A 20,394-nucleotide genomic window follows, 5' to 3' on the forward strand; every position below is an offset into this window, starting at 1 on the left:
GAATGTCCGGAAGTACCCAGGGGTCTTCCACCGACATGGTCCTGAGCCAGGCAAACCAGGCCCTTCTGGGCCAGAATGGGGCGATCAGTATGACTCTTGCTCGATCCTACCTAATCTTTCTGACCACAAGAGGCAATAGGCCCAGCGGGGGGGACGCATAAGCCAATCGGAAATCCCATCTAAATCAGGAAGGCATCCACTGCCAACGGATTCTCCCTGGGATTTAGGGAACAGAACTTTCTTGTTTTTCTGTTGTCCTTGGTGGCAAATAAGTCCACCTCTGGATGATCCCACTTGCGGACAATCTGATCGAAGATGTCTCTGTTCAGAGACCATTCCCCTTGTCTTAAGGTGTTGCGGCTTAGAAAGTCTGCTTTTATATTTTCTTTCCCTCTTATATGCAGTGAAGTTAAAGATCGTAAATGGCTCTCTGCTGTCTGGAGCAGGCGGTCCGCTACTTCCATCAGAGATTCGGAATGTGTTCCACCCTGGTGATTTACGTAGGCTACCGCCACCTGGTTGTCCGAGAGGATCTTGACATGGTGACCCTGTAGATATACGAGGAGTTTCTTAACTGAAAATTCAATCGCCATTAACTCTCTTTGATTGGAAGAGGCTGACGTTTGGGGGTCCCATAGACCCTGAACTACAATGTCACCCATGTGTGCCCCCCACCCCGCGGGGCTGGCGTCTGTTATTACACGAGTCACATGTGTCACCCAGGGAACTCCTGCCGACAGTTTGTCTTCTTCTAGCCACCATCTAAGAGATGTAAGAACTACTGTACTCAATATCACCTGACCCTGCAAGGACCCTTGTAAGGCTCTATCATTATCCAGTACCTCAGACTGTAAAGGTCTGGTGTGGAATTGGGCCCAACGGACGGCGGGAATACACGAAGTTAGGGATCCTAATAGTGACATAGCCTGTCTAAGGGTCATGGATGGTTTATTAATCGCCTTTAACACCTGTTGTTGAATATGCAATAATTTATCAGGTGGAAGACAGCATTGTTGGGTCTCTGAATTTATATAACATCCTTAGGAAACTCGGAATTTTTAGGGGCTGTAATCGGGATTTGGATTTTCAGAATTTATAATCCAGCCCAGACGTTCTAGTTTGGTCGTAGCTGTCTTTACTTGTGAAAGGCAATGGTCTGCTGAATTCCCCACTATAAGGAAATCATCCAGATAAGGAATAATGAGGATATTAGACTCTCGTAAGTGCGCCATGACCTCAGCGACACCCTGGTGCTGCTGAAAGGCCGAAGGGAAGAGCTCTAAACTGAACATGGCGAACTATTCCTCCCATAGACACCGCTACCCTTAGGAACCTCTGGAAGTCCTCATGGATAGGTACAGGATAGTATTATTATTATTTATTACTATAGCGCCATTTATTCCATGGCGCTTTACATGTGAGGAGGGGTATACATAATAAAACAAGTACAATAATCTTGAACAATACAAGTCACAACTGGTACAGGAGGAGAGAGGACCCTGCCCCCGAGGGCTCACAATCTACAAGGGATGGGTGAGGATACAGTAGGTGAGGGTAGAGCTGGTCGTGCAGCGGTTTGGTCAATCGGTGGTTACTGCAGGTTGTAGGCTTGTCGGAAGAGGTAGGTCTTCAGGTTCTTTTTGAAGGTTTCGATGGTAGGCGAGAATCTGATATGTTGTGGTAGAGAGTTCTAGAGTAGGGGGGAAGCATGAGAGAAATCTTGTATGCGATTGTGGGAAGAGGAGATAAGAGGGGAGTAGTATGCATCCTTTAAATCTACAACTACCATGAAGCAGTGTTTGATTCCATTTTTTTAAACAATAAATTTTTATTGAAAGTTTTCGGTTTACATTTACGCGATAATCAAGATAATAAAAAAAAAAAAAAATCAGGATAAGTCTTTACATACAATCTGAACAATAGTGCATGTGGTTAACTGACATGCAATCATACAACCTAACCAAAGTAAGGGAAAGGGGGAGTGGGGGAGGGGAACCCGAGTAAAGAGGTGTATAACGTCTAAAGGGTTTGGTAGGTTATTCTGAATCCGACTGAATGTAGTTAGTTGGGTATAGTACCGGTGTGGCAAAAGGGGTATGGTTGGTGTATTCCGCCCAGGGGAGCCATATTTTCTCGAATTTTCCAACTTTGTCCATTAGTATAGCCGACAATTTCTCGTTGATCATGTACCAGGTGAGGCGTGTTTTGACCGCGGAAAAGTCTAAGTTTGGTTTTTTCCATGCCAAAGCAATGATTTGTTTCGCTGCTAAAAATATAAATGAGATAAGGGATCGGGTATGATTAGGGATGTTGGGGATGCGCTTGTTAAGTAGTGCCTCCCATGGGTTTTTTTTAAGGTTAATGTTCGCTATGGAAAAAACCAAATGGTATATCCTAATCCAGAACCTTCTGACAATCGGGCAAAGCCACCATATATGGAACATGTCTCCTGTTGAATTGCAACCTCTGAAGCAATTTGGGGAGTGGTTAGCCACAGCTTTAGCTACTCTAGCGGGGGTCAGATACCATCGGGTTAACACTTTGTAGTTGGTTTCTAACATGAGTGTGTTTAACATTCCTCCAGTAGATGAGGACCAAATTTGGGACCATTCCGAGTCTGTCAGGGTAGATCCGATGTCCGACTCCCAACGAACGGTATATTTCAAACAATGCCTATGGGAAGGGGCATTAATGTATGAGTAGAGGAGAGAAATAATCCCCGAGGCATGTGGGTTTTGACGACACTTTTGTTCAAAAGGGGTCATGGAGTAAGGAGGGGTAGAATTTTTTAATAAGGAGTTGGCAAAGTTTTTTAATTGTAAGTATCGAAAGATTTCTCCGGAGGGGAAGTGGTACTTTTCCTGTAGAGCCGCGAATGGGATTATCCCATCAATATTGAACAGCTGGTGAACCCTGGTTATGCCGGCTTCGACCCATCTATAAAAACTTTTGATAGATCCCACGCCTGGGGGGAATAGGGTATTACCCCAAATGGGAGCGAGGGGTAAAAAGGGTGAGATCAGTTGTGAGGAATATTTTAAAGTGTCCCAGATTGTAAGTTGATTCCATTTTAAAGGTTTTATTAACCAGAAACTCATTAAGGGACTTAAGATTTGTGATAGTTCTAAATGATTTATGTGGTTCTTGAATCAGAAATAGAGGAGAATAGAACCCTCTTCCTCTCTGATTCTGGGATTTCAATCAGAACTTTTTTAAGGCATAAACTCATGACCTCTGCTTCCAAAGCTGTCTGTTCAAGGGTGGAAGAACGTAAGGGGGTCAATTTAAACTTATCTCGAGGCCAGTGATTAAAATCCAGTCTCAGACCATCTGATATTATGCCTCGGACCCAGTCACTATTTGTGATGTCAGACCATGCGGAAGAGAAGGCTGCCAATCTTCCTTCCACAGGGATTGCTAGTCATTGGTCTGGTTTTTTACGTTCTTTTGAGAACGGCAAAACAGGTCGCCCGTACCTCTCCTGCGTCTATCCTCCCATCTAAAATTATCTCTAGAAGGTGAGGATGCGCGTCTTCTTCCGCGACCAAATCTCCTTCTGTTGAAAGGACGACGGTAAGACGCGGATGACAAATTAGGGAACTTTTTCTTGTCATCCCCTGCTTTCTCAAGTAACTCATCCAATATTGGCCCGAAGAGATATTCCCCTTTGCATGGGATAGCGCAGAGCTTGGATCTTGATTGAATGTCTCCTGACCAACACTTCAACCATAAGGCTCTACGAGCCGCGTTGGAGAGTCCTGCTGCTCTAGCCGCCATTCTAACTGAATCCACCGAAGCGTGTGACAGGAAGGCAGTAGCATCTTGAATTACTGGGAGCGCATTCAGGATTGTATTCCTGGAAGCGCCTTCTTTAAGTTGGGACTCCAACTGATCTAGCCAGACCATTAAGGATCTGGCTATACATGTTGCGGCCACTGCCGGTCTTAAAGATCCGGCCGCCATTTCCCAGGTACCTTTAAGGAAGGTGTCTGCCTTCCTATCAAGAGGATCTTTAAGGGTCCCCATGTCCTCAAATGGTAGTGAGGCTTTCTTTGATGCTTTCGCCACAGCAGCATCTAATTTAGGGGCCTTGTCCCAGGTATCAACAGCTGTATCCTCAAAGGGATACCTGCGCTTCAATGCTGGTGGCAACGAACCTTTCTTTTCCGGTTTCTTCCACTCCCGGAGAATTAAATTCTGAATTTTTTCATTCACCGGAAAGGATCTACGTCTTTTATGATCTAACCCGCTGAACATTATTTCCTGTCTGGAAAGTTGCGTTTTAGGCTCTTCTAGTAGGCCCATCGTACCCCTGACCGATTTAACTAATTTATCAACCTGGTCCAGAGGTAGACAAAATCGTCCAGAGTCCTCTTCTGATGACGACGAAGAGGGAATAGAGCCATAGGAACCTTCCTCTCTTTCTTCCTCCAAAGAATCAGAGATCAAGGGAGCATTATGCTTTGAACTTCCCACCTGGGATAGAGACCGCAGGGATTCCCTTACTTCCAAACGGATCATCTCCTTTAAATTAGCCGTACTCGCAGATTCTTCCGCTACCTAGGGGAGGACAACAAGGGTGATAACCTTCTATCTGACCTGATGTCACTCAACCCCTACCACTGCTGTATACAGGGGGCGCATAATTTTTTGGGATAAGAATCTGGAAAAGGGATTCCACAGAGGGCACACTCCTTATGTTTCGTCTTTGTCATTCTAGGGGAAGAAAAGTACAAAGTATAAGGGGCCCGTGTCACTGAGTGAACATTCACGCAGATCACTTACCAGCGTACGCCAAAAAAGGTACTGGAACACTAGGGGGTTCTTTCCCAGTCAATGCTCTTGATCCCTGCTTGGATGAGCTCATACGACTGGACTGGTCACTTCTGACATGCTCCTTCTCCATGGGCTTCTGTCACACTTCATCCAGCAGCTGTGGCTGCTGATAACCATCACTCTCCATGATGAAGATGTGGCCAAAAGCAGGGTTCTAAATCCGACACCTGCTTAAATCCACCTGAATTCCGGTCAGAAGGCTGCCTGGCGCCATTCCCATTGGTCCCTGCTGTTCAGGCTGCAGCTGGGAGGTCAGCGGGGCCTGCGAGGAATCCGGCGTTCAGGATCGATGGGCGCTGCCATCTTGGATCGACTGCGCATGCGCAGTCACCCAGCGACCCGGAAGCGCCCGCTGACTCCGCCCCCGACATCACCGCAGCCCAGAAATGCTCCAGCACACGCTGAGAGCGGTGCAGGACGCCAGGAACATACAGCAGCGCTCCGGACAGCGTCCACCTCCTGACACCGGTACCTCGCCACCCCGCTGCACCGTCGCATGGACCTTTAGGGGCAGCTATACTTACCAGCGCTGGCGCTTAGTGGAGATCAGAAATCCTCCGGACTCTGCTCCCTGCTGCAACACGCCACCGACGTGCAGTCCAGCCAGGACCACCGTGGCGTCTCCAGGGACTCCCGCACCGGCCGAGGTAGGAGACCCCCCCGGCAACCTGATTCGGCCGGCCGGCCTGGGATCCTTAGGATTCATCTGTAGGATCCTGTCCCTACAGGAACAGGAAACCAACTGATGCATGGGAGAGGTACCCCCCTTTTGTATCTGTAGGTTTCCTGTTCCTGAAGGGCAGATCCCCTCTCTCGTAGTGCTGTCATGGAAGTCCAAATAAACTACAGTTTCTGCCTGAGTCGAGGCTCCAGTGAGTGCAGGGGAGGGCTCCTGAGCGCGTTTGGAATCGCAGGCCTCACAAAAGACGATTACTCTGGGCATGCGGAAAAGCGGACCGACAGGCTACACATGTGGTATATAAAACCGTATGAGACTTGGTCCTTCTAGACATGGTGACCCTGCTGATGCTATAAACAGTGTTTTTAGAAAGGCTGCAGAAACAAATATAGCAGCTGTCAGGCTGGGGGGAGTAGCACTTACCCCAGTCCTGTGTCCCTGTCCGTCCTGTGGAACCTGTCACAGGGCGACACAACCGCGCTGTTCCTTTAAAAAGGAGCGCTTCCTAGGTGGGTGGTTCTGCCGGAAATGGCGGATTTTTCAGTCCGCAGCCTATGGGAAGCAGAAGCCGGGACCTAAATTTTTCCTCCACGTTTGCTCCAGGGATGAGGAAAGAGGGGCTCGCTGGACAATGACGTAGCCGGAAGGGGCGGGGCTTCCGCCGGCGGCCTAACACGACAGAAGCCGGGGCCTAGATTTTTCCCCCTAGCGTTCGCCCAGGGATGAAGGGGGGAGCCCGCTGGTCGATGATGCGGCCGGAAGGGGCGGGGCTTCCGCTCACGGCCTAACACGACAGAAGACGGGGCCACGGATTTACAGTGGATTTCGTGTGTTTTTTGTGCGGATTTCAACTGCGGTTTTACACCTGCGGATTCCTATTGAGGAGCAGGTGTAAAACGCTGTGGATTCCACACAAAGAATTGAAATGCTGCAAAAAATACAACGCAGCGTTTCCACGCGGTATTTTCCGCACCATGTGCACAGCGGATTTGGTTTAACCTGCTTAATTGATGATGAATTAACGAAGGAACACCCCATGCAGCACATTAAAAAGCTTGAGATAACTGTCCAATTACTTTTGGTCCCTTTACAAAGACGCAGCTACATATTAAAAAGCTGTAATTCCTGAACCCTTCTCCTATTAAGATGCAAATACCCTCTAATTCTAGCTGAGAATCTGCATTTTAAGCCCATATTGATTATATAACTGTATCTTGAATAGGTTTTAGTCAACAGCTAAATTACCAAAAACTTTGGTCACTGTCCGAATATTTCTGGACCTAACTGTATTCATATGATAGTTAAGTAAATAAGGCAGCACACTGCAGCGCTAAAACATGTAAACTTGAAAACACGAAATTTGAACTGCATTACTGCACTAGAAATATGAAAAATGAGAGCTTTTAGCGCATAAAAATGGCCAATTTTATGTGTACCTGGTAGCCCCTTTACGGCATCTCTCTTATACCAGGTCCTAAACTTGCCTTACCTCGCTGAGAATAAACGTCTCCATCTGAATGGGTACATGTGAAACCTCTTCTTAGACTAAAATTCTCTCTCTCTGTGGAGGGGTATTGGACCTGCTGTAATTAAAACACCTGAAGCTAGGAGGTGGAGTGCACGATCAGAAGGCTAAAGAATACATTTCAAAAACCTGACCTGCACATCCAAACATAGACTAAGTGTGAACAGGTGCTGAACCTAGAGTCGCCAACTCGTATATAGTTAAGTAAATAAGGCAGCACACTGCAGCGCTAAAACATGTAAACTTGAAAACACGAAATTTGAACTGCATTACTGCACTAGAAATATGAAAAATGAGAGCTTTTAGCGCATAAAAATGGCCAATTTTATGTGTACCTGGTAGCCCCTTTACGGCATCTCTAGTGCAGTAATGCAGTTCAAATTTCGTGTTTTCAAGTTTGCATGTTTTAGCACTGCAGTGTGCTGCCTTATTTACTTAACTATATACGAGTTGGCGACTCTGGGTTCAGCACCTGTTCACACTTAGTCTATGTTTGGATGTGCCGGTCAGGTTTTTGAAATGTATTCATATGATAATCCTACTTCTGATCTGCAATTAATCCTGGCATGCATGAGAACAAGTAGTGTAAAATGTGGTTTGTATATTGAATGTGACCCAGCAAAATCACCTGAGCACCAAAATTCACACAATTACTAGTGATGAGCGAGTGTACTCGTTACTCGAGATTTTCCGAGCACGCTCGGGTGTCCTCCGAGTATTTTTTAGTGCTCGGAGATTTAGTTTTCTTCGCCTGCTTGATTACATGTGGGGATTTCCTAGCAACCAGGCAACCCCCACATGCACTTAGCCTGGCTAATAGCTGTAAATCATTCAGCTGCGGCGATGAAAACAATCTCTGAGCACTAAAAAATACTCGGAGGACACCCGAGCATGCTTGGGAAATCTCAAGTAAAGAGTATATTCGCTCATCACTAACAATTACCAGCAGTGGATAGCACAGCAGCCTTGCAGCGCTGGAGTCCTGGGTTCAAACCACACTAAGGACAACATCTGCAAAGAGTTTGTATGTTCTCTCCGTGTTTGTGTGGGTTTCCTCCGGGTACTCCGGTTTCCTCCCACATTCCAAAGACATACTGATAGGGAATTTAGATTGTGAGCCCCAATGGGGACAGTGATGATAATGTGTGCAACCTGTAAAGCGCTGCGGAATATGATAGCGCTATATAAAAATAAAGATTATTATTATTATTATTAATTACCAATGTGACACCAGCGGAAAACACAAGTATCGTGTACTGTACATTATCCTATACTATATGAGTGGTGTCCATTCTACAGAACCAAAACTGCCATACTAAGCACCAAATGATATTTATATCATCTCAGCAATAGAACTGAAAACTAATTGCCACTGTGAAGCACCGTACACAATAAAAGAAATATTGCATGAATTGGTCAGATCTGCATTCATTGAATATAGCTACCTTTGTAGCCTGAAATTCTGTTAGTTCAGACTAATTAATAAAAACTTTGGCATGACAACCAAAAAGTTCAACCCCAATGCCTGAAAAGTTGGTACTCTGTGTAAAATTAAAAAAAAAAAAAAAATTGTAACAAAGGGAGAAATAGGAAGAGAATGAGAAGAAGATTGAAACAAATGTGCTGTCTACTCAAGGAAGAACTCTAGATGTGGGGAGCAGAGCGCAGAATTGGGTGACGGAGGGAGAGTGGGTAAGTGCTTGAGTAACGCTCACCTGGTGGAGATGGGACAGGCACGGCTCCTATGTAGGCATGAAGAAACACAGCTGCCGCTGTCCCATGGCTCCATGAAATGTTGGATCCAGTTGGATGAAACATGTTAGGTGGGCTACGCTGCTGGAGTAATCCAATTCTTCAACAATCATAAGGGTTTTTTTTATTCACAACACGTTGAAACCCTGTACCAGTGTCTTTATCAAGTGAAAAAAAAAAACAAATGTCATAGTTTTTTCACTTAATAAAGACACCGGTATGGTGTTGAAGAGCGATGTGAATAATAAAAAGCCTTATTACCATCACTTTTGAAGATTTGGTCTACTTAAGGAAAGCAAAACGTAGCCAACAGAGACTTTTAAAAGGGATATTACAGTTTTAGCAACTGTATAATAATAAAAAGTTATCAATTTTCCAAAACCGTGTACGAATTAAAGGATTCCAGTAAAAAAAAACAAAATAAACAAAAAAAACAACAAATTCTAAAAGGTAGTTACCTACATCCCTAGTGTCTACTGGCAAGTACAGTTTTAAATATTTGCTTTTTTTCAACTACTCAGCTACAGTGTGAAAATGAAGATGTGTTTTCCATGCAGTTGCCGATTGCAGTGAGCAGTCAGTGCTTTCCACGTGGTGGTGAGCACACTGTCAGGGTATGTGCACACGTTCAGGATTTTTCACGTTTTTTTTTTTTTGCTATAAAAACGTGATAAAAACGCATAAAAAAACGCATGCATATGCATCCTATCATTTAGAATGCATTCCGCAATATTTGTGCACATGATGCTTTTATTTTTCCGCAAAAAAAACGCATCGCGGTAAAAAAAAAAGCAGCATGTTCATTAATTTTGTGGATTTTTCACGCTTTTCCTGCTATTTAATGCATTGGGAAAGCTCCGTAAAAAAACGTGCAAAAAACGCATGCGGATTTCTGGCAGAAATGTCAGGTTTTTGTCAGGAAATTTCTGCAAGAAATCCTGAACGTGTGCACATACCCTAATAGCCTCCATAGCTGCTTAAATGACATCCTGCAGAGCGCATAAGTTTTTTTTTTGTTATGACTAGTGATGAGCGAATATACTCGTTACTCAAGATTTCCCGAGCACGCTCGGGTGTCCGAGTATTTTTTAGTGCTCGGAGATTTAGTTTTCATCGCCTCAGCTGAATGATTTACAGCTACTAGCCAGGCTGAGTATATGTGGGGGTTGCCTGGTTGCTAGGGAATCCCCACATGTAATCAAGCTGGCTAATAGATGTAAATCATTCAGCTGCGGCAAGAAAAACTAAATCTCCGAGCACTAAACAATACTCGGAGGACCCCCGAGCATGCTCGGGAAATCTAGAGTAACGAGTATATTCACTCATCACTAGTCATGACAGGTTCCTTTTCATTCTCGCTGTACCAATCCACAGCTGCACTACTGACTTATGAAAATTATGAAGTAAATCATGTGGGTACCACTTGGTAAGAGAGACTGGCAGTGGTTCAGCATTAGGAACCCCAAATTTCAGGTGGCATTCCACCAAGATGTTATAGTTACTACTTACTGCATCTTATACATGCTCGAAGAAGAATAGAAACACAGAAATTAGCAACGTGTCACTTATCAGCCCGTGTACTGTTTATTGACAGTGAAGGTTTTATCTCCAGGAAATCATTGCTGTGACTAGCTGTCGAGAGAACACTTGTCCGATCACACCCCCTCCTGTAATAAGCAGCTCACGGTCAATACACTATGTGCATAGAGAGCCTTGTGTGGGTGGAGTCAGCTTTCTCAGCTCTGATTGTATCACAACTGCTGCACCCAGTAAACGAAGTGATACATCGTTGGATTCAGGGTCTCTTTTCCTACATCAAGCTGCTGTCAGATGAGGTAGAGGGAATCTGTAAGCAGTTTTTTTTCTAAATGGAATCTGTCAACAGGATTGAACTGCCCTTTCAAATACAAGTCCTGCAATACCTTTACATGACCAGTCCGCTTTACTGTACTGAGAAAATAGTGTATGAATTGATATACAAAATTGGGCTTAAGAGCCATTGTAGATCTGACACCTGTCACCGCAGCTCTATTCCTCTCCCAGAGTCAACTTCTTCTTGACTGACGGCTCCTTTGCCTGAAGTCGCACAGCATAGAAGCTGTCGGTCAAACAGAAGGAGGCGGCGCTGGAGGGGAATGGAGCTGGAGTGACAGAGGCTTCAGATCTACAGCCTCAATAGCATATCAAGTCAAACACTGATTTCTCAGAAATGGAGGAATGGACTGGCCATGTAAAGGTATTGCTGGACTTGTCATTCAAAGAGCTACATTTGCATCAGACGGCAGGACATAAAAACAATCATGCCAAGCCCCAAATGATGTATAGGGTGGTACCTGCTTGTCAGTGCTGCCCAAGTTCATCCGGCTCTTGACCAGGGGGCTTCTTCGTGCACTTTAGGCATTAGCTATTTCCAGTTCTGTCTAAGATATTCGGTTGGTTTCCAGTAGCTCCACGCTGCAGAGAGAGAGATAAAAAAAAAAAGATAAGGAAGTTACACAAGTGTTTGAACATATGAAAAGTTCATGGTAAACACACCGCAGCTTTAAGGAAGTGGCCTGGCACTGAAAGTGTTAAGGGAGTAGGGCACTGTGGTTTATTGGAAGGTCAGGGTTGGTGGGTTAGGGTGGGAGAATAACTACATCATACATACATGGAATACCAGGGTTTCCCTTCATTGGATCAAGGCACAACACAGATGAGGGCAGCCAAACGGGTATGTTACAAAGTACAGTTCTGACCATGGAAAAGCTAGCAGCAACACGTGACACATCACATCTAAAGCACTCCACGTGGAAAGAAAGCTTACGGGAATCCAAATGTTTCTGTGCTTACATCAGACGTACTATCCCATCGAGGTGACCTGGCCCGTATAACCATCGACGGGATAGTACGTCATATGCGACATCCAGCTGACAGACTCCACAGCTGACATCCGGCACTACGGCGCGGTCACGGACTTTAACCCCCGGAACACTGCGATCAAACAAGATCGCAGCGTTCCGGTGGCATAGGGAAGCATCACGCAGGGAGGGGGCTCCCTGTGTCCTTCCTTAAGACCCTCAGAACATTGCGATGTTATCGCGTTGTTCTGAGGGTCTTCTCCTGTCTCCTCCCTGCAGGCCTCCCGGATCCAAGATGGCCATGGGGTCCTTCAGGGAGGTGTCTTGTCAGTGCCTGCTCAGAGCAGGCATCGGCAAGCCTCCTGCACTGCCTGTCAGATCGATGATCTGACACAGTGCTCTGGAAAGTGTCAGATCAGCGATCTGACACTATATAGTGATGTCCCTCTCTGGGACAAAGTAAAGGAAAGTTAAAAAAATTTATATAAACATAATAAAAATAAATATTGTTCCAATAAATACATTTATTATTGTAAATTAAACAAAAAAACAATAAAAAGTACACATATTTAGTATCGCCGCGTCCGTAACGACCTGACCTATAAAACTGTCCACTAGTTAACCCCTTCAGTGAACACCGTAAAAAAATAAATAAAAAACGAAGCAAAAAACAATGCTTTATCATCATACCGCTGATCAATAAGTGGAATAACACGCGATCAAAAAGACAGATATAAATAAACATGGTGCCGCTGAAAACGTCATCTTGTCCCGCAAAAAACGAGCTGCCATACAGTGCCATCAGCGAAAAAATAAAGTTCTAGTTCTCAGAATAAAGCGATGCAAAAATAATTATTTTTTATCCAAAATAGTTTTTATTGTATAAAAGCGCCAAAACATAAAAAATGATATAAATGAGGTATCGCTGTAATCGTACTGACCCGAAGAATAAAACTGCTTTATCAATTTTACCACACGAGGAACGGTATAAATGCCCCACCCAAAAGAAATTCATGAATAGCTGATTTTTGTTCATTCTGTCTCCCAAAAATCGTAACAATAAGCGATAAAAAAAAAGTCATGTGCCTGAAAATGGTACCAATAAAAATGTCAACTCGTCCCGCAAAAACCAAGCCCTCACATGACTCTGGGGGCCAAAGTATGGATAAATTATAGCTCTCAAAATGTGGAGACGCAAAAAATATTTTTTGCAATAAAAAGCGTCTTATAGCTTGTGACATCTGCCAAACATAAAAACCCGCTATAAATAGTAAATCAACCCCCCTTTGTTAGGGAAAAGTAATAAAATAAAAAAATGCATTTATTTCCATTTTCCCATTAGCGTTAGGGTTGGGGCTAGAGTGGGGCTTAGTGTTTGGATTATGTTTACGGCTGGGATTAGGGTTACGGGTATGTCAGGGTTAGGGATGTGGTTAGGGTTATGGTTGGGATTAGGATTAGGGGTCTGTTGGGCTTAGGGTTGGAGTTAGAATTGGGGGGTTTTCAATGTTCAGGCACATCAGGGGCTCTCCAAACTCGACATGGCGTCCGATCTCAATTCCAGCCAATTCTGCATTGAAAAGTCAAATGGCGCTCCTTCCCTTCTGAGCTCTACTGTGCGCCCAAATAGTGGTTTACCCCCACATATGGGGTATCAGCGTACTCAGGACAAATTGTACAACAACTTTTGTGGTTTAATTTCTCCGGTTACCCTTGGGAAAATAAAAAATTGGGGGAGAAAAGATTATTTTTGTGAAAAAAAAAAAATATGATTTTTTATTTTTACGGCTCTACATTATAAACTTCTGTGAAGCACTTGGGGGTTCAAAGTGCTCACCACACATCTAGATAAGTTCCTTAGGAAGTCTACTTTCCAAAATGGTGTCACCAGTGGGGGTTTCAATGTTTAGGCACATCAGGGGCTCTCCAAACATGACATGGCGTCCGATCTCAATTCCAGCCAATTTTGCACTGAAAAGTCAAACGGCACTCCTTCTCTTCCAAGCTCTGCCATGCGCCCAAACAGTGGTTTACCCCCACATATGGGTTATCGGCGTACTCAGGACAAATTGTACAACTTTTGCCATCCAATTTCGACTGTTACCTTTAGTAAAATAAAACAAATTGGAGTTGAAGTAAATTTTTTGTGAGAAAAAGTTAAATGTTAATTTTTTTTTTAAACATTCCAAAAATTCCTGTGAAGCACCTGAAGGGTTAATAAACTTCTTAAATGTGGTTTTGAGCACCTTGAGGGGTGCAATTTTTAGAATGGTGTCACTTTAGGGTATTTTCTATCATATAGACCCCTCACTCAAAGTGACTTCAAATGTGATGTGGTGGTGTAAATATGAGAAATTGCTGGTCAACCTTTAACCCTCAACTCCCTAGCAAAAAAAAATTTGGTTCCAAAATTGTGCTGATGTAAAGTAGACATGTAGGAAATGTTACTTATTATGTATTATGTGTGACATAAATGTGTGATTTAAGGGCATGAAAATTCAAAGTTGGAAAATTGTGAAATTTTAAAAATTTTGCCAAATTTCCATTTCTTCACAAATAGACACAAGTCATATCAGAGAAATTTTACCACTGTAATGAAGTACAATATGTCTCGAGAAAACAGTGTCAGAACCATCAGGATCCGTTGAAGCTTTCTGGAGTTATAACCTCATAAAGGATTGGAAAAATTGGCCCGGTCATTAACGTGCAAACCACCCTTGGGAGTTAAAGGGGTTAATACAAAAAAAAAAATCTAAAGCAAATCTGCTGCTGTTAGTACAGTAAATGTGGTGCTCGTCACCGCTCTATAGAGAATAGCCCTATTGTACTAAAATGACCGGGAGAAGAAACGATCAGTTCACTGACATAAAATCCACCAACTGCAGCTCCGACCGTGAGCACGGTGTCCTGCAATGGAGCCAAAATTCAGGAAACTGACAAATTTTCAAGTATGATATGTGATAACCATATACTAAAACGAAGAGGTCCACAGTAAAAGCGTCATCATTTTTATAGAAAAATGTTAAAATAAAAGTCATTTAAAAAAATTACATATTCCTTGTTCTACCTCTGGGGGCATCACACACCTAGGAGGATTATTTAACACTACTTGCAAAATCAGGCTATAGCGGTACGAACAAGAGTACTTTGTCAGGGCATAGCGTTTTTTTTCTCTCTCTATGATGAAGATTTTGCACTATTTACAAGTACCATCAGAAACCACCATAAGTTAATATATTACCCATTGAAGTACATGTATAAACGACGGATGCGGCACAATCTGCATACAGCCGCACGACCTGCGTACCTAATGTTAAATATAGGTATGCGGGCCGCATGCAGATGTAGGCGGAGCTAGCAGCGGAGGTGCGGCGGAGGGCGGGGCTTCACAGAGGAAGTCCGCAGCCCGCCGCAGATCAGGTAAACGCTAGTGTGAAACTAGCCTTACACTGTGCTCACATGCGAGGGTCATGCTGCAGCTTTTAACCACAGCAGCCTTGTGCCTCTGTGCATGGAAGCAATGGAAGGACCACAATCACCTAATCTTTCAGGAAAACAGAGACAGAGCTGCCGATCATAATGGCCACGTGGTTTTGCATGTGAAACAGTTGATTCTGTGCCAAAATTAAGAGATTGTATAGGGAAGCAGAAATACAGTGGAACAGCGCGGCTGTGGTTAAATGATGCAACAGGACATATCTATACACCAGCTGCATAGTCTGCTCAACATCTGGCTCTGAGCACTATACTACACTTATCATGCCTGGTTCAGCAGACAGATAGACAATTGTACAGAAACCTTATCTTCCCTGCCCATCTGTAAGACATTACATGTACATCCAAATGAATTCCTTAGATGTGCGCAGAATGATTACAACATGGGACATATAAGCGCATTTAAGAAGCCATCTTACACAACACACCCCAATGAACTATGCTTATAGGGCACGCTTTACCCTTCTACACTCTAACCTACACTTTTAAGGTCTTAAAGAGAAACTTTCAGAAGATTCAAGCAGCATGACATAGGGACAGGTGGCTCACTGCCTGGCTTGATTGACAGGCCTTTCCTTATTCACCAGGGGTGGGGAACCTCAGGCCCCAGGGCCATTTACGGCCCTCGATGACCTTTTATCAGGCCTCCGAGCAGATTCTCAGGGCACGCATCCTTGGGCAGGGAGGTGTATTTTGATTGCCACCAGCTCATTAATTTCTTCTTGCCCTGTTAGCACACACATGGTGTTCACTATTGAACACTGAAGGGCATGCAATGAAAGATTACGTCCTGAAACCAGTGCCAGAGTCAGGATGTACTTTGTGGGTGGAGGTTGTACGGCCCCCGAAGGATGGTATAAATATCCAAATGGCCCTTCGCAGAGAAAAAGAGAAAAAAAAAAAAAAAAAAAAAGATTCCCCACCCTTGTTATACGCAAATATAGAGAGAGAAGTGTCAACTAAGCCAAGACGGATGAAGAATGTAGCCCAGAGGACTAGTCCTCCCGTTCCTGGCTCGGTTGGTAAATCATGATTTCTCTAAAATGCAGGAACATTCAAGAGTAAACAATCTGTAAGTTGCTACAAGAAATAGGTGACGTGACTCCTACATAACGGCAAATGACACAGCCATATCATGTGATGAAACACTGAATTATTTCACAATCACCACTATGAGCACATAGCCGGCCATCACGGCGCCTCATCTCAGCAGGGTCCTTCTGTTAACCAGTCAGGGAATTTTTATCAAAAGAATAAAAACAGCTTTAATCGCTTGTTCTTGAAAATGTTCCATTCATAGTGAGCCTGTTCTGCTAGGACAGAGCATCAATTCACAGTATGGTGGTGGTGGTGGGGGGGACACATGATAATTAAGTCCTCTACTGTACCGAATGTCATCCAAGTCTTCACAAAGCCACAGCGTCTGCCAATCTCTTAGATGATAAGCAGCACTGTATTTCTATCCTGCCTGAAGACATAAGATTCCCGTCAAAGTGATGGCGGACTATGGTCCAAGCCCTGGGACACAAGCCAGGTCATGGGCGTCATCTGCCTTGCTCCAATAAAATGGAGGGATTTGGGATACGCACACATAGAAAACCCAGGGAGTGGTTTCAGGAAGGCATCTACTAATCATATGCCCAACTGGTGGACATTAGTGATGAGCGAGTATGCTCGTTACTCGAGATTTCCCGAGCACGCTCAGGTGATCTCCGTGTATTTGTTAGTGCTCGGAGATTTAGTTTCGGTCTCCGCAGCTGCATGATTTGCGGCTGCTGGACAGCCTGAATACATGTGGGGGGTTTCCTAACAATCAGGCATTCCTCACATGTATTCAGGCTGTCTAGCAGCCGTAAATCATGCAGCTAAGGAGACAGAAACTAAATATCCGAGCACTAACAAATACCCGGAGATCACCCGAGCGTGCTTGGGAAATCTCGAGTAACGAGTATACTCGCTCATCACAAGCGGACATCATAATGGTGGCCTACATCCTACAAGTCAAAGTAACAGTGATAGAGATTATTATATATATATGTATATTTATTTTACTACCTTATATTGATGAACTATAGGTCATCAATATCATAAGAATATAAGACAACCTGCATCCCCACCGATCAGCTATTTGCAGCTCCAGACGGATGGCTGTAAGTAACACATGGATCCAGAACAGCACAGAAACTGTAGTGCCCGTGATAAGGTACTGTAGCTGTGCTGTTTTGGTTCTGTACAATGTGTACCTTTGGCCCACTTGGGAACTGCAAACAGCAGATTGGTGGGTGTGTGCTGGGCTACTGACAGCCACTGATTTCTTTAAACCCGTAGCGATATCAGCTATATATGTATGGCATGTCAGGAGCAGGTGTATGTAACAGGCCCATGAGCGGAGCCTGCACTATAGATGGCAAGCTCATACTCCTGCCTCTAGCAGCAGTGAACGGGTCTAACATCGATCACTGCTATTTAACCACTTAAATTATGTCACAGATTAACCGCGTCATTTAAAAGGCACACTCCAGGTGGGTCAGCAATATGGGCCCCACTGACACCAACATCACACTATTGCAATTGCTGGATGCCAGCAGGTTGCCATGGAAGCCGGCGGCCCACCGAAGGTCCTCATAGAGCTTGGTCGATAGAAAAATAAAAAACAGGTGTGACTCTTTGATGAAGATGAGGGAAAAAACTAAAGGGCATAAATATTTAAAAACCCCTGTAAAGAGGTCACTATGTGAAAACTGACCCATTTTTACTCTTTTTTCATTCTTGCTGTTCCTGAGTTTTTTTTTATTTTTAAACATTCCACAGATATTTAATGACAGCTTACATGGTTTAAGTTAATGTAGAACAGTAAAAAAAGACACTGCCAGAGAATAAGACATACATGGCTGCTTTCTTACAGCACCACTCCAGTGTTTTTTTTTCAGTGCTGGAGTGGTGTAGTGGAGTGGAGTGGAGTAATGTAAGGTCCCTTGCCCACCTGGTCTTATATTATTTAACTTTTCAGCATTTTTATTCTTTTGTGTCGCCACTCCGGGACCGCAACACCATCTTGTGACCGCAACTTCTGATTGGCTGGAAGTCAGAAGTTACGCCACAAGCGCTCAATGCAAGCTTATGAGAGTGACATGAAACACTGGAGCGCGCCATGAAACACTGGAGCGATCCAGCAGGTCACAAACTGCTGGAGACAGACAGAAGCAGTGGTGATAGAAGGTGAAGATGGCGGTAAGAGAGTAGGACCAGGGATTTTAGATTAACAGCACCGCTCTTGAGATAAAATTAATTAAAAAAAAAACGATAGTGTGAAGCTTTAAAAAAAATTAAAAAAATTAGCTCGACTCCAATCTAAAATGTGTTATTCATTTCAGCCTAGCTCCAGTCACTGCAATAAAGCCAAGCAGAATAACAGCAAATGTAACCCGTGGGGTAGTCCTGCTTCTGGAAGAAAGCAGCTATGTTTTTCTAATCCCCTTCGATTTCATCCTTTCCAATATCCCACTCGCAGACTGTTCATACGTCAGCCTGAATGGTGGAGAAAAACAAAACCAAGTCTCCGTAGTCCACAGACAAAATAATAGCAAGGAACATGCAAAACCATCTCAAACTACATAAATTATGAAGTCAGGCTGTCTGGTGGGAAAAGAAGAGTGAAAAAAAAAAAAGGGACCACAGGTCACACTCTGCTGTCTCAACATCTCTGCTTAGAGGCCAGTGCCTTATGCTCCAGCTGGGATCCACATAAATCAGGCTGTTGTGCAGCACATACTGGGGAATCCTTCCAAGTCAGAACCCCTTCCTTTACAATGGTCTCTTATTCACATCCTTAGTGCGTGAATGAGGTGGGGGGAAGGGAGGGACCCAGATGGAGCGGGGGAAGGCAGAAAGGAGCCAGTGTCCCTGGCACTGCCCAAATCCTGGAAAGACAAAGAGCCACATGGCATCACCCACTACAGACAGACAACAGCTCTACTATGTTAATCAGGTCTGCTCATTACAGTCATTTGCTGTCAATATCATGTTTGTAAAGTGATTCAAACCCAAGCAGTAATGAGAAGTTGTTCTACATGATCATTTATTGAGCTTTCCTTGAACTGAGAAGGTCAACTACAGGTAAGCTATTGGTAGACATTAGGGTGACAAAATTGGTTTCACCCAGCTTCCATAGGAATATAAAAGGGGTAGTTCCCTTTAAAGCGAACCTGTCAGCAAGATTTTGATATGTAACCTACATGAATTGTCAGGTTGATGCGGTTATGCTGATTAAAATTATACGTAGGTGAAATCAGTCTTGTGGTTCTTGTGTAATCAGTGTTAAAAGTTTTCAGGTAATAATATGCCCATGATCCGGGACTGTAGGTAGAGTCTTATCTTTCTGCTATACGACACAAAAACCAGGAAGAGATCTGCCCACCGGCCGCCCCAAAAACAAACAGTCTGTCTCTAAGATGAGGAACATGTTTGTGCTTTGGGGCAGCCTGTGGGCAGGTCTTTCCTTGGTTTCTCTGGCTTAGAGCACCAAGATAAGACTCTGCCTACAGTCATACCCTGGAGCATGGGCATCTCATTAACTGAAAACTTCTAACACTGATTACACAAGAACCACAAGACGGATTTCTTCACCCCAAATATCTTAATCAGCGTAACAGCGCCAACCTGACAATGACCAAAGCTTACTTAAAATCCTGCCGACAGGTTCTCCTTAAGAAAATCCCAGTGCCAGGTTGCAGTTTGTGATATAAAAAAAAACAAGACAACGCTTTACACAATGTCCCCAGGATGAGTCTCCACCTCTGCTCCTGGTGTCTGATATGGTCTGCAACGATGACATCATGTTGACACTGCGGCAGCCAATCTATGAGCTCAGCAGCACTGACTGTGTAGACAGAATACCTTGCTCAGTGCCGCTGAGCTCAGGCAACAGTGCAGAAGCCACTATCAGATACCAGGAGCAGAGGTGGAGGTGCAGCACTTGATCCAGGGAGTGCGAATAAAGTGGTTTTTTCTTTGTTGCTTTACAATATACTGCACCCAGGTATCGGAATTTTCTGAAAAGGGAACAACCACTTTAAGCATGCACGACTCCCCAAAGGACTGCATATCATATTTACAGAAGATATGTCACCAGATTTTACAGTACAAATTGGATATATTAATAAATACCGTAGATCTCTGACCAGATGAGACTGGTTTAATTACATTGAAATACCCAGTTGTTGGGTGAGACCTCATGAATCCAAGTATATTTGGTCTACATTCCGGAT

At 44.0% G+C, this 20,394-nt stretch overlaps 1 protein-coding gene across 2 annotated transcripts in view; it reads right to left on the bottom strand.

Moving 5' to 3' along the window:
• Positions 1-20,394, bottom strand: part of RHBDF2 (rhomboid 5 homolog 2) — a 125,939-nt gene that overhangs the window by 52,464 nt on the left and 53,081 nt on the right. For both annotated transcript variants that reach the window (XM_069752090.1, XM_069752089.1), the window contains one exon: positions 11,126-11,246. The gene's annotated coding sequence lies outside the window, so the exon portion shown is untranslated. The remainder of the gene's footprint in view (positions 1-11,125; positions 11,247-20,394) is intronic.

The sequence above is a fragment of the Ranitomeya imitator genome, chromosome 2 (assembly GCF_032444005.1).
Source record: "Ranitomeya imitator isolate aRanImi1 chromosome 2, aRanImi1.pri, whole genome shotgun sequence".
Lineage (NCBI taxonomy): Eukaryota > Metazoa > Chordata > Amphibia > Anura > Dendrobatidae > Ranitomeya > Ranitomeya imitator.